Genomic DNA, 20,757 nt, shown 5'->3' with positions numbered 1-20,757 from the left:
TAGTGTAAGCATCTCTGGGTGGTTTGGGCTGTTGAGTGTTGCCTTCACCAAGAGTATTGGGAACTTGTCTTTTGTGCTGTGTGGCTTGTGAGGTCTTGGAGCTTCGGTAGGCATCAAGCCTGAGCCCCTGAGGTGAGAGACCCAAGCCCAAAACTGAATCACCAGAGAACTCCTGACCCCAGGGCATATTAGTAGACAAAACCCTCCCAAATACCTCCATCTCAACACCAAAACAAAGAGCACCCAAAGGTCAGCAAGAACCAGGGCCAAGATACCCCATGTCAATCCTTCAACAAAACAGAAACACAACACTGCACACCAACAGACAGGATGCCCAAAGCTATACCAAACCCATAGAAACCCCAGAACCTACTACTGGATATGGTGCTGGCCTTCAGAGAGATGAGATCCAGCCCCATTGACCAGAACACAGTCACAAGTTCCCCCTGACAGGAAACCATCACAGGGTACCAGTTCAACCCCAACTCATGGGTGGCAGACACCACAACTAAGAAGAACTATGACCTTGAGAACTTTTCTCTTTTTTAAAAATCATACTTTTTATTCTTACATACTCCTATGTTAGCTTTTTCAGGTGCTGCAGATTTTTCCTTTTTCTTTTTAATAATTAAAAAAATACTTTTCTTTGATTTAAAAAAAATTTTTTTTCTCCTGTTTGACTGTTTTTCTTATTGTTCATTTCCTGCTGCAGTTATTCCCTAATATATACAAACCTTTCCTTTGTACTTCTATTTGACTTTGCTTTTCTGTTTTTTCTTTTTCTCTTTTCTTTCTTCCTTTCCTTTTTTCTTCTTTCCTTCCCTTCTTTTCTTCTTCTTTTTTTTCTTTCACTCTTTCTTGTTTCACCATGCTTGTTATTTGCTATGTTTTCTTTGCTTTATTCCCCAACTGGCACTCTGCTTTGGCTCAGCTTTCCAGTTTAAGTTTTAGTTAGCTATGTTATTAATTGGTTGATATCACTTTTGGTTTCCGTTGCTCACCAAAGCAATCTCTTGTCCTTTTTTTTCTTTGGAATATTTTGCTTATATTTGTGTGTGTTTAAATTTGTGTATATATATGCCCCATTGTTTTTGTAATTATCTGTCTGATCTTCTACTTACCATTTGTTTAGGTTCATCTTTTGTTTCTTATTATGTTTTGCTTTTTATCTTGGTGTGTTTGTTTCAATACATTTTAATTAAATAACAAACAACTTGTGGAGTCTCAGTCTCCTGACAAGGGATTGGGCCTGAGTCATTGAAGTGGAAGCCCTGAGTCCAGGATCCTAAACTACAGAAGAATTCCTAATCCCAAGGAGTATTAATTAGTGACAACTTCCATCCTATATTTCAGGAGGAATCTTTACTGTCTGAGACACCAGGGAAGCCCTTTGAAGGCCAAAACCTGTATACAAAGCCTGGTATCCTTCATCTCCTGATGGCACCCAGTGTAGAATGCCTCATTCAAATAAGCAAGACAAAAACATAAAACCAGCTATCAGCAGACAGAATTCCCACAGACACCCCAAAATACAGAACCTCACACAGCCCTGCCCATCAGAGGGGGAAAATAACTCACCTCCTTCCACTACAACACAGGCACGTCACCACCAACATGAAACCAACACAAACCACTAGACCAACCCTACCCACTGAAGGAAGAAACCAAAAGGAAGAAGGAATATGACCTTAAAGCCTGGGAACTGGTGACCTGAAATGGAGTAAGTTAGGAAAAAAAAAAAAATGAAAAGACAGAGAAATATAGTGCAAATGAAGGAACAAGGAAGAAACTCACAAGACCAAACAAATGAAGAGGAAATAGGCAAACTACCTGGAAAAGAATTCAGAGTAATGATAGTAAAAATGTTACAAAGGTCAAAAATAGAATGGAGAAAATGTGAGAATCAATTAACATAAATAACGAGGACCTAGAATAAATAAAGAATACAAAAACAGGCTGAATAACACAATTACTGAAATTAAAAATACTCTAAAAGGAACCAACAGTAGAATAATGAGACAGAAGAACATATAAGTGAGTTGGAAGATAAAATGGTGGAAATAACTGCTGAAGAGAAGAATAAAGGAAAAAGAATGAAAAAAATTGAGGCTAGCCTCAGAGACCTCTGGGACAATATTAAATGCACCAATATTTGAGTATAGGGGTCTGAGAGGAAGAAGGAAAAAAGAAAGGATCTGAGAAAAATTTTGAAGTAAAAAAACTTCCCCAACATGAGAAGGGAAATAGTCCATCAAATCCAATAAATGCAGAGAGTCCCATAGAGGATAAACTCAAGGAGAAATACATTGAGACACATACTAATCAAGCTAACAGAGACGAAACACAAAGAAAGAATATTAAAAAACAGCAAAGGAAAAGCAACAAATAACATACAAGGGAAAACCCATACATTAACAGGTGATCTTTCAGCAGAATTCTACAGGCAAGAAAGGAAAGGCAGGATATATTTAGAGTACTGAAAAAAAAAATCTGCAACCAAGATTATTCTACTGGGAAGGGCACCACCAAAGCAGCTTTACAACAAATATTAAAGGGACTTCTATGGGCAGGAAACACAAGAGAAGGAAAAAACCTACAAAAACAAACCCAAAGCAACGAAGAAAATGCCAATAGGAACATAAATATCAATAATTATTTTAAATGTAAATGGATTAAATGCTCCAACCTAAAGAAACAACTGGCTGAATAGATACAAAAACAAGACCCATATACATGCTGTCTACAAGAGACCCACTTCAGACCTAGAGACACATACAGACTGGAAATAAGAGGATGGAAAAAGATATTCCATGAAAACGGAAATAAAAAGAAAGCTGGAGTGGCAATTCTCATTTCAGGCAACATAGGCCTTAAAATAAAGAATATTACAAGAGATCAAGAAGGACACTACAGAATGATCAACAGATCGATCCAAGAAGACATAATAATAGTAAATATTTATGAAATCAATGTAGGAGCACCTCAATACATAAGGCAAACACTAACAAACCTAAAAGGGGCAATTGACAGTGGCACAATAGTAGGGGACTTTGACACCCCACTTACACCAATGGACAGATCATTAAAATAGAAAATTAATAAAGAAACACAAACCATAAATGAAACATTAGAGCAAATGGACCTAACTGTTATCTTTAGGACTTTCCATCCAAATGCAGAAGATTACACTTTCTTCTCAAGGGGACATGGAACATTCTCCAAGATACACTACATCTTGGGTCACTTATAAAACCTAAGTGAGTTTAGGAAAATTGAATCATATCAAGCATATTTTCTGACCATAACAATTTGAGACTAGATATCAATTACAGGAAAAAACTATAAAAACAAACAAACAAACACACACACACATGGAGATTAAACAATACATTTCTAACTAATGAACAGGTTACTCAAAAAATAAGAAGGGAAATAAAAAAATTCCTAGAGACAAATGATAATGAAAACACAATGACCCAGAACCTATGGGATGAAGCAAAAGCAGTTCTAACAGGGAAGTTTATAACAATTCAATCCTACCTCAAGAAACAAGAGAACCATATAGCTGTGCTTATAGTTCACATAAAATAATGTGAACTACAGTTTGAGGAAATTCTTTTCAGAAGAAGATTCAAAATTGAATTATCAGTGCCGTAAAACTTGGTCATTAACATTTTTTTCTATCTTCTACAGTAAAAATAAATTTGGGCATTTTAATTTTGAATTGCAAATCAAGTTTACATTGAAATTAAATATAAAAGAAATAAGAAATGATAGAAATTTAGAATACTTGAAGGGTGTTTGGCCTACTGAAAAACTAATGTTGGATTTGTGAAGATTAATGACAGAGGATGAGAATCTCTATGCAACAGAAATCTCTATTATTTGACTATAGTATAAAACATTGTTTTCTTTATTTTATTTACTTGTAACTAAGAGACAGTGGTTTATTTGCAAAATAAGAGGTTACCTTGTATTACCAAAAGTCACTCTGGGTTTGCCTTTATTTGTGTAATATTTTAAAGGCATAAAACTCTTCACTGATTTGAAATATGTAGGACATCTGCTTGTATTCTTATTTTACAAACGAGGAATCTGAATAGTAATGAGTACACTTAGCTCATATGTTTTAGAGCTAAACATTGAAACTATGCCTTTGGATTCCAAATTTGGTTTTCTTTTTAGGGATTTTAAAGTCCTTGCCAAGGTTTTTTTAACATCCGCAAATCAATCAATGTAATACACCACATTAACAAATTGAAAGAAAAAAACCATATGGTTATCTCAATAGATGCAGAAAAAGCCTTTGACAAAATTCAACATCCATTTATGATAAAAACCCTCCAGAAAGCAGGAATAGAAGGAACATATCTCAACATAATAAAAGCTATATATGACAAACCCACAGCAAACATTATCCTCAATGGTGAAAAATTGAAAGCATTTCCCCTAAAGTCAGGAACAAGGCAAGGATGCCCACTTTCACCACTACTATTCAACATAGTTTTGGAAGTTTTGGCCACAGCAATCAGAGCTGAAAAAGAAATAAAAGGAATACAGATAGGAAAAGAAGAAGCAAAACTCTCACTGTTTGCAGATGACATGATCCTCTACATAGAAAACCCTAAAGACTCTACTAGAAAATTACTAGAGTTAATCAATGAATATAGTAAAGTTGCAGGATATAAAATTAACACACAGAAATCCCTTGCATTCCTATACTCCAATAATGAAAAAACAGAAAGAGAAATTAAGGAAACAATACCATTCACCATTGCAACAAAAAGAATAAAATACTTAGGAATATATCTACCTAAAGAAACAAAAGACTTATATATAGAAAACTATAAAACACTGATGAAAGAAATCAAAGAGGACACAAACAGATGGAGAAATATACCGTGTTCATGGATTGGAAGAATTAATATAGTGAAAATGAGTATACTACCCAAAGCAATCTATAGATTCAATGCAATCCCTATCAAGCTCCCAATGGTATTTTTCACAGAACTAGAACAAATCATCTCACAATTTGTATGGAAATATAAGAAACCTCGAATAGCCAAAGCAATCTTGAGGAAGAAGAATGGAACTGGAGGAATCAACCTGCCTGACTTCAGGCTCTACTACAAAGCCACAGTCATCAAGACAGTATGGTACTGGCACAAAGATAGAAATATAGATCAATGGAACAAAATAGAAAGCCCAGAGATAAACCCACGCACATATGGACACCTTATCTTCGACAAAGGAGGCAAGAATATACAACGGAGAAAAGACAATCTCTTTAACAAGTGGTGCTGGGAAAACTGGTCAACCACTTGTAAAAGAATGAAACTAGAACACTTCCTAACACCATTCACAAAAATAAACTCAAAATGGATTAAAGATCTAAACGTAAGACCAGAAACTATAAAACTCCTAGAGGAAAACATAGGCAAAACACTCTCTGACATAAATCACAGCAGGATCCTCCATGACCCACCTCCCAGAATATTGGAAATAAAAGCAAAAATAAACAAATGGGACCTAATTAAAATTAAAAGCTTTTGCACAACAAAGGAAACTATAAGCAAGGTGAAAAGACAGCCTTCAAAATGGGAGAAAATAATAGCAAACAAAGCAACAGACAAACAATTAATCTCAAAAATATACAAGCAACTTCTGCAGCTGAATTCCAGAAAAATAAACGACCCAATCAAAAAATGGGCCAAAGAACTAAACAGACATTTCTCCAAAGAAGACATACAGATGGCTAACAAACGCATGAAAAGATGCTCAACATCACTCATTATTAGAGAAATGCAAATCAAAACCACAATGAGGTATCATTTCACACCAGTCAGAATGGCTGCTATCCAAAAGTCTACAAGCAATAAATGCTGGAGAGGGTGTGGAGAAAAGGGAACCCTCTTACACTGTTGGTGGAAATGCAAACTAGTACAGCCACTATGGAGAACAGTGTGGAGATTCCTTAAAAAACTGGGAATAGAACTGCCATATGACCCAGCAATCCCACTGCTGGGCATATACACCGAGGAAACCAGGATTGAAAGAGACGCGTGTACCCCAATGTTCATCGCAGCACTGTTTACAATAGCCAGGACATGGAAGCAACCTAGATGTCCATCAGCAGACGAATGGATAAGGAAGCTGTGGTACATATACACAATGGAATATTACTCAGCCATTAAAAAAAATACATTTGAATCCGTTCTATTGAGATGGATGAAGCTGGAGCCCATTATACAGAGTGAAGTAAGCCAGAAAGAAAAACAATACAGTATACTAATGCATATATATGGAATTTGAAAGATGGTAACGATAACCCTATATGCGAGACAGAATAAGAGACACAGATGCATAGAACAATTTTATGGACTCTGAGGGAGAAGGTGAGGGTGGGACGTTCTGGGAGAATAGCATTGAAACATGTATATTATCGTATGTGAAACAGAACACCATTCCATGTTCGATGCATGAGACAAGGGCTCAGGGCAGGGGCAACGGGATGACCCAGAGGGATGGGATGGGGAGGGAGGTGGGTGGGGGGTCCAGGAAGGGGAACACATGTAAACCCATGGCTGATTCATGTCAATGTATGGCAAAAACTATTACAATATTGTAAAGTAATTAGCCCCCAACTAAAATAAATAAATTTATTAAAAAATAATAATAATAAAGTCCTTGCCAAATAGTAGATCTAAGAGCAGTTTGTTATTATCTCATATTGTGCTCCAAGCCAGGTCTTTTGACAAAAATATAAATTCTTAATTTTTTTTCCCCACTATCCTACACATTCTGGCATCCTCACATAATACTAAAAGCTTAGTTGTGTGACTTAGGATAAGTTAATATGCTTCTCTTTGTAGTCTTAGGTTTTCCTTGGGTAAAATTATGACAGTGGGACTTTTGATTTTTTAAGTTTCTTCCAGTGATCTGTTACAAAGCACACTTGAATAAAATAAATGAGAAAACATATATTGATAATGTAAGAATCATATATGATGAATGTGAAAAGAAATATAAAGAGAAGTTTTTAAATAAATAAGAAAAAACGTGCACAATGAAACTGTGTAAAGTATACAAATAGGCAATTCATAGAAGCATTACAAAAATGATCAATAAATATATGAAGAAGCACACAACCTCTCTGGCAATCAATAATAAGATTTTTCCCAACAGATTAACAAATATTAAAGATTGTCTTGCTAATAATAACTATTGACAAATTTTAGAGGAAACAGGTTTTCCTTATACAGTTAGTAGAAACATGAAATGGTCAGTTGACTTAAAGGGAAATTGGTAGGATTTACAAAAATAAGAATGTCATCTTTCAAGTTTTTAATTCCTAGGTAGCTATTCATGGAAATATTTGTAGGTGTACATGAAGATACATGTATAAGAGTGTCTTTACAGAATTGTTTGGAATAGTAAAAGGTTGGAAACAATCTGAGTGTTTATCAACTGAAGAATTGTTAAATAATTAATGCTTCATATATATACTGTAATATTAATCATCAGATAAAGAATGAGCTGCACTGGGACAACCCTGAGGGATGGGGTGGGGAGGGAGGTGGGAGGGGGGTTTATGATGGGGGACACATGGACACCCATGGCTGATTCATGTCAATGTATAGCAAAAACCACTACAATATTGTAAAGTAATTAGCCTCCAATTAAAATAAATTAATTAATTAAAAAAAGAATGAGCTGTGAGCTCTCATGAAAAACATTCTTAAGTATATTAAGTGAATAAAATGAACTATAAGACAAAATATGTAGTATTATTATACTTAGGCAACTTCAACCACCACCCCTCAAAATCATCCTGAATACAAATCTTCCTTGACTTTTAACATGGGGTTGCATCCTCAGTCACTCAGTTGTGTTCAACTGTGATCCCACAGACTGTAGCCCACCTTGCTCCACTATCCATGGAATTTTCCAGACAAGAATACTGGAGTGGATTGTCATTTTCTATTCCAGTCTATCTTCCTGACCCATGGATCGAACCCATGTCTCTTAGATCTCCTGCATTGGCAGGAGAATTCTTTACCACTACAACATCCGGGAAGCCCTATCATGAGGTTGAGTGCATGCTAAGTTTCTACAGTCATGTCCGACTCTTTGCAACCCTATGGACTGTAGCCTGCCAGGCTTCTCTGTCCATAGGATCTCCAGGCAAGAATACTGGAGTAGGTTTCCATGCCATCCTCCAGGGGATCTTCTCAACCCAGGTACCGAACCTGCATCTCTTAGGTCTCCTGCATTGGTAGGCAGGTTCTTTACCACTAGCACCACCATTCTGATAAATCCATCATAAGGTAAAAATACATTTAATATAGCCAGTCTACTGAACATTATAGCTTACCCAGCCTACCTTAAATGAGCCCAGAACACATATATTAACTTACAATGGGGGAAAATCCAACATAAATCCTATATTATTATAAAGTGTTGAGTATTTCCCATGTTGTAATGAATATTATATGGATACAGAATGGTTGTAACCGTTTGGTTTGTTTACCTTTGTGATCATGTGGCAGACTGGAAGCTGTGGCTGGCTGACTAGCTGTTACATCTCAGCATAATGAGAGATTATTGTAACTTGTATTGCTAGCTAAAGAAAAAATTAAAAGTCAAAATTTGAAGTACAGTTTCTGCTGAAGGCATATTATTTCACACAACTGTAAAGTTGAAAAATTATAAGTTGGACCACTGAAAGTCGTGGACTGCCTGTATACTTTTTATACATATGTAAACTCACAGAAAGAGATGTTAGAAATGTCCACAAACCATTAACAGCACTCTCCTATGAAGAAAAAATGAATCTAGGGGTTGAGATAATAGTATGACAGGAAGTTTACTTTTACTATGAAACTTCTTTATTTAAAAAAGCATAACAAAGAATGTATTTATACTTTATATCAGATATAGACTTTAAATTTTGAGTTTATTATTCTCCATTTGTTACATAAAGAGAAACATGGTATCAGTTTGTCCCATTACTACTGATTTTAATTTGATCACTTAGTTAAGATGGTGTCTCTGCTATTCCTGTCAAATATACATAACCTGTGTATAAGTATGAGGAAACATCAGACATATCCAATTGTTGAAGGAGGTCATTGAGCAAATGGGCCTTCTGTTTGACTCCTTAGCTAGGCCCAGCAATCAAAGTCTCTTCATTTCCTCCTCTGCCCTTGGAATGTACATTCCATCCATCATTTCCATACTAGGAGTTGTTTCAAGAACATAATCTTGAAAGACTAAGGTATTGCTGAGACCAACTGAATAGTATATATGAATGAACTCAGTTAAGGCCTCCATATAAACTCTCAAGATTCTGGTGTGAGGGGACAGAGATCTACTTATCTTTCAGCTGTCCATATGTAAGTTCTCTTGCATATTAAACCTGTTACCTACCAACCTGGAGTGGTCTGACTTTTTCTTCCATCTCTCCATGGTGGTAGGTTTTTGAACCAATTTAGAGAACTTTTCTTTGAAAAAGGCAATGTAAAGAAATGTCAAAAAAAAAAAAAGATGGTGGCACTGATTTAGATGAAAGAAAACTGAAAGTTCATAACAATGAAATACAGTTGACTCTTGAATAACATGGGATTAGGGTTACTAACCTTCCAAGCAGTTGAAAATTTCAGAATAATTTATAGTTAGTCCTCAGTACCCATGGTTCCTCTGTATCCCCATGGTTCCTCTGTATCCCCATGGTTCCTTTGTATACATGATTCTAAAACTGAATTTAACCAATTGAGAACTGTGTAGTACTGTAGAATTTACTATTTAAAAAAATCCACAGCTAACTAGACTTATACAATTTAAATCTGTGTTCAAGGGGCAACTGTACAATACATGATCTGGGATTTTCTTTTGCAATAAAAAGGAAATATATTGGAACTGCTGCTGCTGCTGCTGCTAAGTCGCTTCAGTCGTGTCCGACTCTGTGCAACCCCATAGACGGCAGCCCACCAGGCTCCGCCGTCCCTGGGATTCTCCAGGCAAGAACACTGGAGTGGGTTGCCATTTCCTTCTCCAATGCATGAAAGTGAAAAGTGTAAGTGAAGTCGCTCAGTTGTGTCCGACTCTTAGCGACCCCCTGGACTGCAGCCCACCAGGCCCCTCCATCCATGGGATTTTCCAGGCAAGAGTACTGGAGTGGGGTGCCATTGCCTTCTCCATATTGAACTGAAGATGTCCAAATAAAGTCTGTAAATTAAACATATTAACTAACAATTAATACTTGACTAGGTATTAAATTCCAGGGTCACCCTTTCTTCTTTTTAAAATTTAACTGTATCATTACACTATCATCTAGCAAGAGAGCTTTTGTAGATATTCTGAGGTCAACCTAGCATGCAAATTCTTGTTTTCCTACCTGTATATCTGTGTGATTTTTTTTCTGTGTCCTTGTGGTTCAGTAACTTCCTGAGGTTATGTCTCAGTGCTAATATTATTGCATTGACTTTTCCTGGAACATGATATACTTCTTTGAACTGCAAACTAAAGCCATCATTTCAAGACTGTTTCCACCTATTTTAGATTAGATTTTGTCAGGATACATTTAACAGGAGGCTTCCTGTGTGCTGTTTTCAGTCTTGCATGAATTCTATGTTCCTTAACAGCACCTGAATACCGGTGCCAGAGAGCTGGCAAGCCAGCTTTCAGGAATAATAGAAACTCATGTATCTCATTCGTATGGAAATTCCGTACAGTGAACAGCAGCCATTTACAACTCTCCTCCTTTCTGATATGTAAAGTAACTTTTACAACCCCCTCTCTTGAATGATTCTAGCCTCTGGCTTTCTAGATGACTTGTTAGATTTTTGATCCCTGTCTCTGCTAAAAAGGGCTATCTTGTAAGAGAGTATATATATATATGCCCACAATATGTTGAATAAACGCCTTTGTTCCATCAGAGCACTGGTCCCCGTCTCTCTGTCTCTCTCTCACTCTCTCTCTCGCTCTCTCTCTCTCTCCCCCTTTCAGGCTGCTTCCACGGAGCACAGGTGTCCACCATGTCTACTTACTTGCCCGGGCTTTCAAGACCTCTACGAGAGAACGCCCTGAGCCTACGTAGACAGTGCTAGCTCTTTGTCCTAGAGTTATATTGGTATACTGTGTAAACCAGAGAATATCAGCCTCTTTTCTTCCTTCTTTCACTTTCTTATCAGTCGACTCTGTATCCCCAAGTTCCGGTCCATTAAAGGACCACAACAAGATTTTTCTCTTTTTTTTTGGATTTGTTTGGTTATTTTCTTAAGGAAAACATACCAAAGATACATTTGTTAAATTTTGTTACGTTGGCTCCATGTCTATTATCTTGTCTATACTCAATTTTAAATGACTTTCTTTTACATTTTGTTTTCTGTGAAATGCAAAATCCTATTTACTAAGTTCCTGATTGTGTTTTCAATCCTGTGTGTGTTTGGCCATTGGAAGGACTGATGCTGAAGTTGAAGCGCCAATACTTTGGCCACCTGATGTGAAGAACTGACTCACTGGAAAAGACCCTGATGCTGGGAAAGATTGAAGGCAGGAGGAGAAAGGGATGACAGAGGATGAGATGGTTGGATGGCATGACCAACGTGATGGACATGAGTTTAAGCAAGCTTGGGGAGTTGTTGATGGACAGGGAAGCCTGGCCTGCTGCAGTACATTGAGTCACAAAGAGTTGGACAGGACTGAGCAACTGAACTTGACTGAACTGATAGCTGTTGTCTCTACTGAGCTATTTTTCCCTTTCCTTTTCTGTTCTGAGCTCCAAAGTTTCCTTTTCACCTCTTCTTTGAAACTCTGAACTTGCTAATTGATCTCTGTTTTAAATCAGAAAGAGTTCAGAGCTGTAACTTCTTTGCAAGAATAAAAATTCTCAGCCTGACTTTTTGCATGTTTTAATGGGTAAATTTCCATTTGATTTGTGTTCTCATTTGCCTCCTCTCATTCCACACCCCCCTCCCCCAGATTTTAAGCATATTTTGTATTAGTTTCTTTCTGATTATAATTTATTCTCAAATGGAATTGCTTACTGGAAGAATGGAATGAAAGTAGGAGAGGAACTAAAAGAGTTAATTTACCAATGTATTTTCTTTGTCTTTCATTCCTTTTGCTGAGTTTGGTGAGGTTTTTGTTGCTTGGTGGAAAGATGTAGTGATAAATAAAAATGACTTTGTTCAACAATTTAAACATAAAATGATTTGGGAGGTAAACTATTATTTTCTGTATCTTATCTTTTTAAAATTTAATGGAATTTATGACATATTATGGGGCTTCCTTGGTGGCTCAGTGGTAAAGAATCTGCCTGCAATGCAAGATACCTTGGTTTGATCCCTGGGTCAGAAAGATCCCTGGAGAAGGGCATGGTAACCCACTCCAATATTCTTGCTCGGAAAATCCCATGAACACTGTAGCCTGGTGGGCTACAGTCCATGAGGTAGCAGAGTCAGACATGACTGAAGTGACTGAGCATGCATGCATGCATGACATATTATGGAAAGCAAAATGTGACTTATAACAAGTAAAATTTAATATCTTGGAGGAAATAAAAGTAGATCTTCTATGTAAACTTTATAATCTCATTTGGGTTTATGGGCAATATACTATATGTTTATGAATATGTATTAACTACAATACAGAATTTGCTTGAAAATTTAAACTTAATTTTATAGTAGCAGACGTCTTAAATCTATAATTATGCAAACCTTTTTCTGTTGTGTAAAATTACACTTGATGCTAATTATACTTAATGCTTTAGTCCTTAACTGTAATTACAGTAGAAAATCTGTAAAGCAGAATATTCTTTACTCATTTGGTAGCTTGAGTGTTTTGTAAGAAAAAGAGGTCTAAAACTTTAGCAATATAGATGCCCAGCCATAATTATATTTAACACATTAATAATAACCAGACATAATCAAATCATTTAGTGCTACATTAGAATTATATTGGATTTTAATATGAGTTCTGTATGCCTTCTCTTGTTAACATTATTCTATTTTATAAGGTAATGATTCTTACAGCTCTACAATTAAACCAAAATTAAAGACTTAACTTGAATTCTACCTTTGGTAGTGGCAGCTTACACAATTCAGACCATTCATCTGCCAAAGGAAACAAGTCTGGGGAAAATAATTATTTAGAAACTACTTAGACTTAAACATAAGACCTGATATTGTAAAATGCCTAGGAAAAAATCACAGAAGAAACTCTTTGATGTTTTGGCATTCATTTTTTGTATATGACAAAAAACAAAAAAAGCAAATTTAACAAGTGAGACTAGATCAAACCCCCAAGAGCCACTGCATAGCAAAAGAAAGAATCAACAAAATGAAAAGGCAACCTATAGAATGGGAGAAAACATTTCCAAACTGCATATTGAAGAAGGGGTTGATATCCAGAATATATAAAGAAGTTATACAATTCAATAACAATAAAAACCTCAAACAATCCAATTAAAAATAGGGCAGAGGGGCTAAATAGACATTTTTCCAAAGAAGACAAACAGATGGCCAACAAGTACATGAAAAGGTGCTCACTAATCATTAGAGAAATGCAAATCAAAACCACAGAGCAATTAGGAATTTGGGATTAACATATACATACTATTATATATAAAATAGATAAGCAACAAGGACCTAATATGTAGCACAAAAAACTATAGTCAATGTTTTATAATAACCTATAAGGGGAAAGAATCTGAAAAAGAATTATATAGATATATAACTAAACCATTTGCAGTACACCTGAAACTGATACAAAGATGTAAATCAGTTCAGTTCAGTCGCTCAGTTGTGTCCGACTCTTTGCAACCCCATGAACTGCAGCACGCCAGGTCTCCCTGTCCATCACCAATTCCCGGAATTTACCCAAACCCATGTCCATCGAGTTGGTGATGCCATCCAACCATCTCATCCTCTGTCGTCCCCTTCTCCTCCTGCCCCCAGTGCTTCCCAGCATTAGGGTCTTTTCCAATGAGTCAACTCTTTGCATGAGGTGGCCAAAGCATTGGAGTTTCAGCTTCAACATCAGTCCTTCCAATGAACACCCAGGACTGATCTCCTTTAGGATGGACTTGGATCTCCTTGCAGTCCAAGGGACTCTCAAGAGTCTCCTCCAACACCACAGGTCAAAAGAATCAATTCCTCGGCACTCAGCTTTCTTCACCGTCCAACTGCCACATCCATACTTGACCACTGGAAAAACCATAGCCTTGACTAGACGGACCTTTGTTGGCAAAGTAATGTCTCTGCTTTTAAATATGCTATCTAGGTTGGTCATAACTTTCCTTCCAAGAAGTAAGCGTCTTTTAATTTCATGGCTGCAATCACCATCAGCAGTAATTTTGGAGCCCCCACAAAATAAAGTCTGACACTGTTTCCACTCTTTCCCCATCTATTTGCCATGAAGTGATGGGACCAGATGCCATGATCTTAGTTTTCTGAATGTTGAGCTTTAAGCCAACTTTTTCACTCTCCTCTTTCACTTTCATCAAGAGGCTCTTTAGTTCTTCTTCACTTTCTGCCATAAGGGTGTTGTCATCTGCATATCTGAGGTTATTGATATTTCTCCTGGCAATCTTGATTCCATCTTGTGTTTCTTCCAACCCAGCGTTTCTCATGATGTACTCTGCATATAAGTTAAATAAGCAGGTTGACAATATACAGCCTTGATGTACTCCTTTTCCTATTTGGAACCAGTCTATTGTCTATACTTCAATTAGAAAAACCCACAATGAGACATAACCACACAACTGTTAGAATGACTATTATCAAGAAGACAAGAGATAAATGTTGGAAAGGACATAGAGAAAAGGAAACCCTTGTGCACTGTTGGTGGAAATGTAAACTGGTAGATCCATTACAAAAAACAGTATAGAGGTTCCTCAAGAAATAAAAATAGAACTACCATATGATTCAGCAATTCTACTTCTGGGTATATATCTAAAGGTAATGAAAATATGATATTGAAGAGATAATACACACTCCTATGTTTATTGCATCGTTATTCATACTAGCAAAGATATGGAAACAACCTAAATGCCTGTCAGTGGATAATGGATAAAGAAGATGCATGCATACACACACACACACACACACACACACACAGGAATAGTATTCATCCATGATAGAATCTGCCTGCAATGCAGGAGACCTGGGTTTGATCCCTAAGTTGGGAAGATCCCCTGGAGAAGGAAATGGCAACCCACTCCAGTATTCTTGCCTGGTGAATCCCATGGATAGAAGAGCCTGGTAAACTACAGTCCATGGGGTCACAAGAGTTGGACAAGACTTAGCAACTAAACCACCATAATCTATTATATTTAGATATAAATATGATGTTATATTTAGACATAAAGATTATATTCTTTGCAGCCAAGGATGGAGAAGCTCTATACAGTCAGCAAAAACAAGACTGGGAGCTGACTGTGGCTCAGATCATAAACTCCTTATTGCCAAATTCAGACTGAAATAGAAGAATGTGGGGAAAATGACTAGACCATTCAAGTATGACCTAAATCAAATCCCTTACAATTATACAGTGGAAGTGAGAAGTAGATTCAAGGGACTAGATCTGATAGACAGAGTGCCTGAAGAACTATGGATGGAGGTTCATAACATTGTACAGGAGACAAGCATCAAGACCATCCCCAAGAAGAAGAAATGCAAAAAGGCAAAATGGCTGTCTGAGGAGGCCTTTCAAATAACTGTGAAATGAAGAGAAGTGAAAAGCAAAGAAGAAAAGGAAAGATATACCTATTTGAATACAGAGTTCCAAAGAAGAGCCAGGAGAGATAAGAAAGCCTTCCTCAGTGATCAATGCCAAGAAACAGAGGAAAACAATAGAATGGGAAAGACTAGAGATTTCATCAAGAAAATTAGAGATACCAAAGGAATATTTCATGCAAAGATGGGCACAGTAAAAGATAGAAATGATATGGACCTAACAGAAGTAGAAGATATTAAGAAAAGGTGGCAAGAATACACAGAAGAACTATGCAAAAGAGATCTTCATGACCCAGTTAATCATGATGATGTGATCTCTCACCTAGAGCCAGACATCCTGGAATGTGAAGTCAAGTGGGCCTTAGAAAGCATCACTATAAAAAAGCTAGTGGAGGTGAAGAAATTCCAGTTGAGTTATTTCAAATCCTAAAAGATGATGCTGTGAAAGTGCTGCAATCAATAGGCCAGCAAATTTGGAAAACTCAGCAGTGGCCACAGGACTGGAAAAGGTCAGTTTTCATTCCAATCCCAAAGAAAGGTAATGCCAAAGAACGTTCAAACTCCTGCACAATTGTACTCATCTCACACATTAGCAAAGTAATGCTCAAAATTCTCCAAGCCAGACTTCAACAGTACCTGAACCATGAACTTCTAGATGTTCAAACTGGATTTAGAAAAGGCAGAGGAACCAGAAATCAAATTGCCAACATCCGCTGGATCATTGAAAAAGCAAGAGAGTTCCAGAAAAACATCTACTTCTGCTTCATTGCCCACACTAACCCTTTGACGGTGTGGATCACAATAAACTGCGGAAAATTCTGAAAGAGATGGGAATACCAGACCACCTGACCTGCCTCTTGAGAAACCTGTATGTAGGTCAGGAAGCAGCAGTTAGAACTGAACATGGAAGAACAGACTGGTTCCAAATAGGAAAGGAGTACATAAAGGATGTATATTGTCATCCTGCTTATTTAACTAATTTGCAGAGTACATCATGAAAAAAGCTGAGTTGGATGAAGCACAAGCTGGAATCAAGATTGCTGGGAGAAATATTAATAACCTCAGATATGCAGATGGCACCACCCTTATGGCAGAAAATGAAGAACTAAAGAGCCTCTTGATGAAAGTGAAAGAGGAGAATGGAAAAGTTGGCTTAAAGCTCAACATTCAGAAAACTAAGATCATGGCATCTGGTCCCATCACTTCATGTCAAATAAATGGGGAGACAATGGAAACAGAGACAGATTTTATTTTTGGGGGGCTCCAAAATCACTTCAGATGGTGACTACAGCCATGAAATTAAAAGATGCTTGCTTTTTGGGAGAAAATTTATGACCTACCTAGACAGCATATTAAAAAGCAGAGACATTATTTTGCCAACAAAGGTCCAACTAGTCAAAACTGTGTTTTTTCTGGTAGTCATGTATAGATGTGAGAGCTGGACTATAAAGAAAGCTATGTACTTTCTCAATTAGTCATTAAAATAAATCAAAAGAATGTCTTACGTTTGGAAAATTTTACCAGAGTCACTCCCATAATTCACATTTTAGGATAACAGTATTAGAACTTAAGAATAGAAAGATCCTACCAGACCCACTCCCATAATTTACATTTTTTAAGATAGCAGGATTAGTCAGAAGGTTTTCAGGAAGGAGAAACTGTCCTCAAGCAGGATACATTGTTTTTACGTAATACCTAGTACAGAGTTTAAACTGAGTTGTGTAATCATCAGTTCCGGGCTGAGAGAAAAAATACTGTTTTATGTGACTAAGGCTAAGGAATGTAGAGAAAAAAACAAAGCTTGTCCTTTCCCCCTCCTTGAGAACCCCAGGCCCCTCTCTCCTTGGGGATCCCTGGACTTCTTATCAACCTGCCTAGGAATTGACTCTCTCACTCTTTAGTGTGCATTGTGCATCCACGTTATATATTAACTAGATCCCTTTAGAAAACATAAGAATGCCTACTCACACAAAAAAGCAATTTCCTCCTAGCACCAGCAAGGAATTTCCTTAGGAGAAAACATTTATTTCTCAATCCTGTAAAGAATCACGATGACCCACAACTTGCCTTGTTGGGCTGTATAAACTGTCTGTATGTTACTCTGATATGTCAAAAAGTTATACAAAAACTTTTGTCTCAAAAATTTATACAAGTGTACTTTGACCTCCAAGGTGCAGATCAGTCCTCAGAGCTTTCTGAAAGACTGTCTGCATGGTTATAATTCTAAAGTTAGCTGGAATAATTTTTTTTCTTTTCTTTACTGTATTGACTATAGATAAAGTGTTTTCAATGATAGAGTAGTCAGGGGAGCAATAAACTAACAATGGCTGAATGGAAGAGACTTTAGATATCATTAGTTGAGAAATTACAGGAAAATATTTTACAAAATGAGTTAGCTCTTCTAAACCAGCTAATAAAACATTCTATGACACAAACCCAAAAAGGAAGTGGTCTGATAAAGACCAAGGCAAGAATGAGGAAATATATGTAATTTTTTTTTTTAACTTCAGAGCAGTTTTTAGGAACTACTCTATTGGACAAAATTGGGGTGACTAATACACTTCAGAAGCTACTATGTCTGACATGAGGGCTTCCCTGGTGGCTCAATGGTAAAGAATCCACCTACAATGTAGGAGACACTGGTTTTATCCCTGGATTGGGAAGATCTCCTGGAGGAGGGAATGGCAACCCACTCCAGTATTCTTGCTAGGAAAATTCCATGGACAGAGCAGCATGGTGGGTCACAGTCCATAGAGTTGGACGTGACTGAGCTGCAAAGATTTGGACGTGACTGAGCTGCTGAGTAGGCACCCACACATGTCTGATGTGGGGGAGAAACATTTATGTAAAGTTTAGAAAATCCTTGCATTTAACTTTATTCCTCTCATTTCTTTCAGTTAAATTCAATTAAAATTAAAATGTGTATATTTATTAAAAATCCAAGGTATGTAAAGTTTTCTTCTGGTTTTCTTTTAGTATGCGTTCATATAAGGATATGTCTAGAATAATTTTTACCAAATTTAAAGGTAGCTATTCTTTGTGCTTGCATTTTGTTAAATTTTTTAATATTCTTTTTGCTTTCAGATTTCTTAAAAGTCTTATCATGGGCATATATCATTTCTTTCTAAGTCAATAATGTTTTACAAAGACTAAACAGGAATATAAAGCTGAAGCATTAAGAAATAGAGGTGATATATACAAAGTAACTTATTTAAATTTAAAAAGATAACTACTAAATAAATAAAAATGAAATTAAAACTAACAAAGATTGGAAGGCAGTCAAGAACAGGTAAGTACCTTGTCTTCCATTTTATGGATTCAGTAAATATCAAATGGAATTGATAGTTCAAGAAGTAGATGTAAGCATATTACTTGATTTTATGACTATTGTCAACACTGCAGCTAGAATGATATTTTTAAAATGTAAATCAGATAATAAAATTCTCTTACATAAAGCACTTCAGTGACTACCCATTCCACTTTGAAATTTGAAGCCAGGCTTTCATGGCCAGTTAGTCCTTGTGTGATTTGGCAGGCTGCCTCTCTATCAATCTTAACACTCTCCATTACTCACTAGGCTCCCTGCTGACTGCCTCCCTGCCCATCGTCTACATGCCCTCAGGGTTTTTACTCTAACCTTCATTTTTGTAAATGAATACTGACTAGTCACAAGCTATTTCAAGCAGGAAATTTTGAAAAAATATCTGTACAGAAAAGAGGAAAACTACTGGCATAACAGTGTACTTAGTCACTTATCTTTGTAATCTGAACAAAATATCTTGTTTCAGGGAAGTACGATTTTCTATTTCTTTATTAAATTTCTAAATGTGTACAGAGCCTTGGGATGCACAACTGTGATTCCTGAGAGTAACTTACCTAAGGGCTTCCCTGATGGCTCAGTGGTAAAGAACATGCCTGCCAATGCAGGAGAAGTGATCAATCCCTGTGTCAGAAAGATCCCCAAAAGAAGGAAATGGCAACCCACTCCGGTATTCTTGCTTGGGAAACTCCATGGACAGAGGAGCCTGGTGGGCTACAGTCCATGGGGTTGCAAAAGAGTCAGACATGATTTAGAGACTAAACAACCTCAACAACAACTTACCTGGAAAATTTTAGTAACCCTTGTCTCTAAACCACTGTGATGAACACAAGTAGAAACCAAAAAGACCACAAACTAGAAATTTTGTACCAAACATCTCTGGCATGCATTATAGTTGTCATTTTCCCAGCACACTTAACCAACAGGAAAGTAAGCTCTTGCTTTCTTGTTGTATTAATGGCTGTGAAAATTCTGGATAAGCCTCCAGTATGTTCCCCTAGTGAGCTGACAGGATGTGCGCCCAACTCCAGATGACAAGAGGAATTGCCTCTAGTCAGTTTTTAAGCCTCCTGAAAAAAATCCTTTGGGTAAGTAATTTAAATATATATATATATATCTTAACTCAATTACAATCTGAACCTTGTATGTCACAGCAGTCATTTTTCTTTCATAAAAATAAAAAAATAATGCCATGGGTTGTTGCTAAGCACAGTTACATATAAGTTCTAACTTAATCTTTTAAAAAGCATATAATGTAGTTACCATCCACATTTTCTAGAAGAGGAAACAAATTTTTAAAAAGCCACATTGAGCAGTGTTAACCAGGCTACATGGTAGAGCAGAGTTTTGAACCTGAGTTGATTTAATTTTGAAGTCTGTTGTGCTCTCAACTTGGAAATTAACTGACCCTTTTAAATCTTGACTTGATGCAACCTGACAATTCTCATTAAAACTAACTCTTGTGGCTAAAATACACAGAGGTTGGTTGTAGACAGAGCATGTCTTTTTTTTTTTTTTTTTGCCCTAAATATTTTAGAGCTGATTAAAAAGTCATTTTGGTCATTAAAGAATGACATTAATATCAATCTATTAATGTAACTCACCAATTTTGGAAATGGTTTTCTTAAATTTCACCTAGTAAATTTCAGCTTTTTCTCTAATACCAGTTAGTTTTTCTTTCAAACTGAATGTTTTACATTT

General features: G+C 36.6%; 1 long non-coding RNA gene across 1 annotated transcript in view; it reads right to left on the bottom strand.

Annotated features, from left to right (window-relative positions):
• LOC145546003 (uncharacterized) overlaps positions 1 to 9,701 on the bottom strand; it is a 76,261-nt gene extending 66,560 nt beyond the window's left edge. The window contains exons 1-2 of the long non-coding RNA XR_014082405.1: positions 9,639 to 9,701; positions 8,531 to 8,623 (exon numbers count right to left, since the gene is read on the bottom strand). This is a non-coding gene — a long non-coding RNA (uncharacterized LOC145546003). The remainder of the gene's footprint in view (positions 1 to 8,530; positions 8,624 to 9,638) is intronic.
• Between the last annotated feature and the right edge of the window lie 11,056 nt (positions 9,702 to 20,757).

Source organism: Giraffa tippelskirchi, chromosome 4 (assembly GCF_054371585.1).
Source record: "Giraffa tippelskirchi isolate mGirTip1 chromosome 4, T2T-mGirTip1v1.2.pri, whole genome shotgun sequence".
Taxonomy (NCBI): domain Eukaryota; kingdom Metazoa; phylum Chordata; class Mammalia; order Artiodactyla; family Giraffidae; genus Giraffa; species Giraffa tippelskirchi.
Note: the sequence above shows the minus strand (reverse complement) of the source record. Positions and strands in the feature narration are given on the sequence as shown.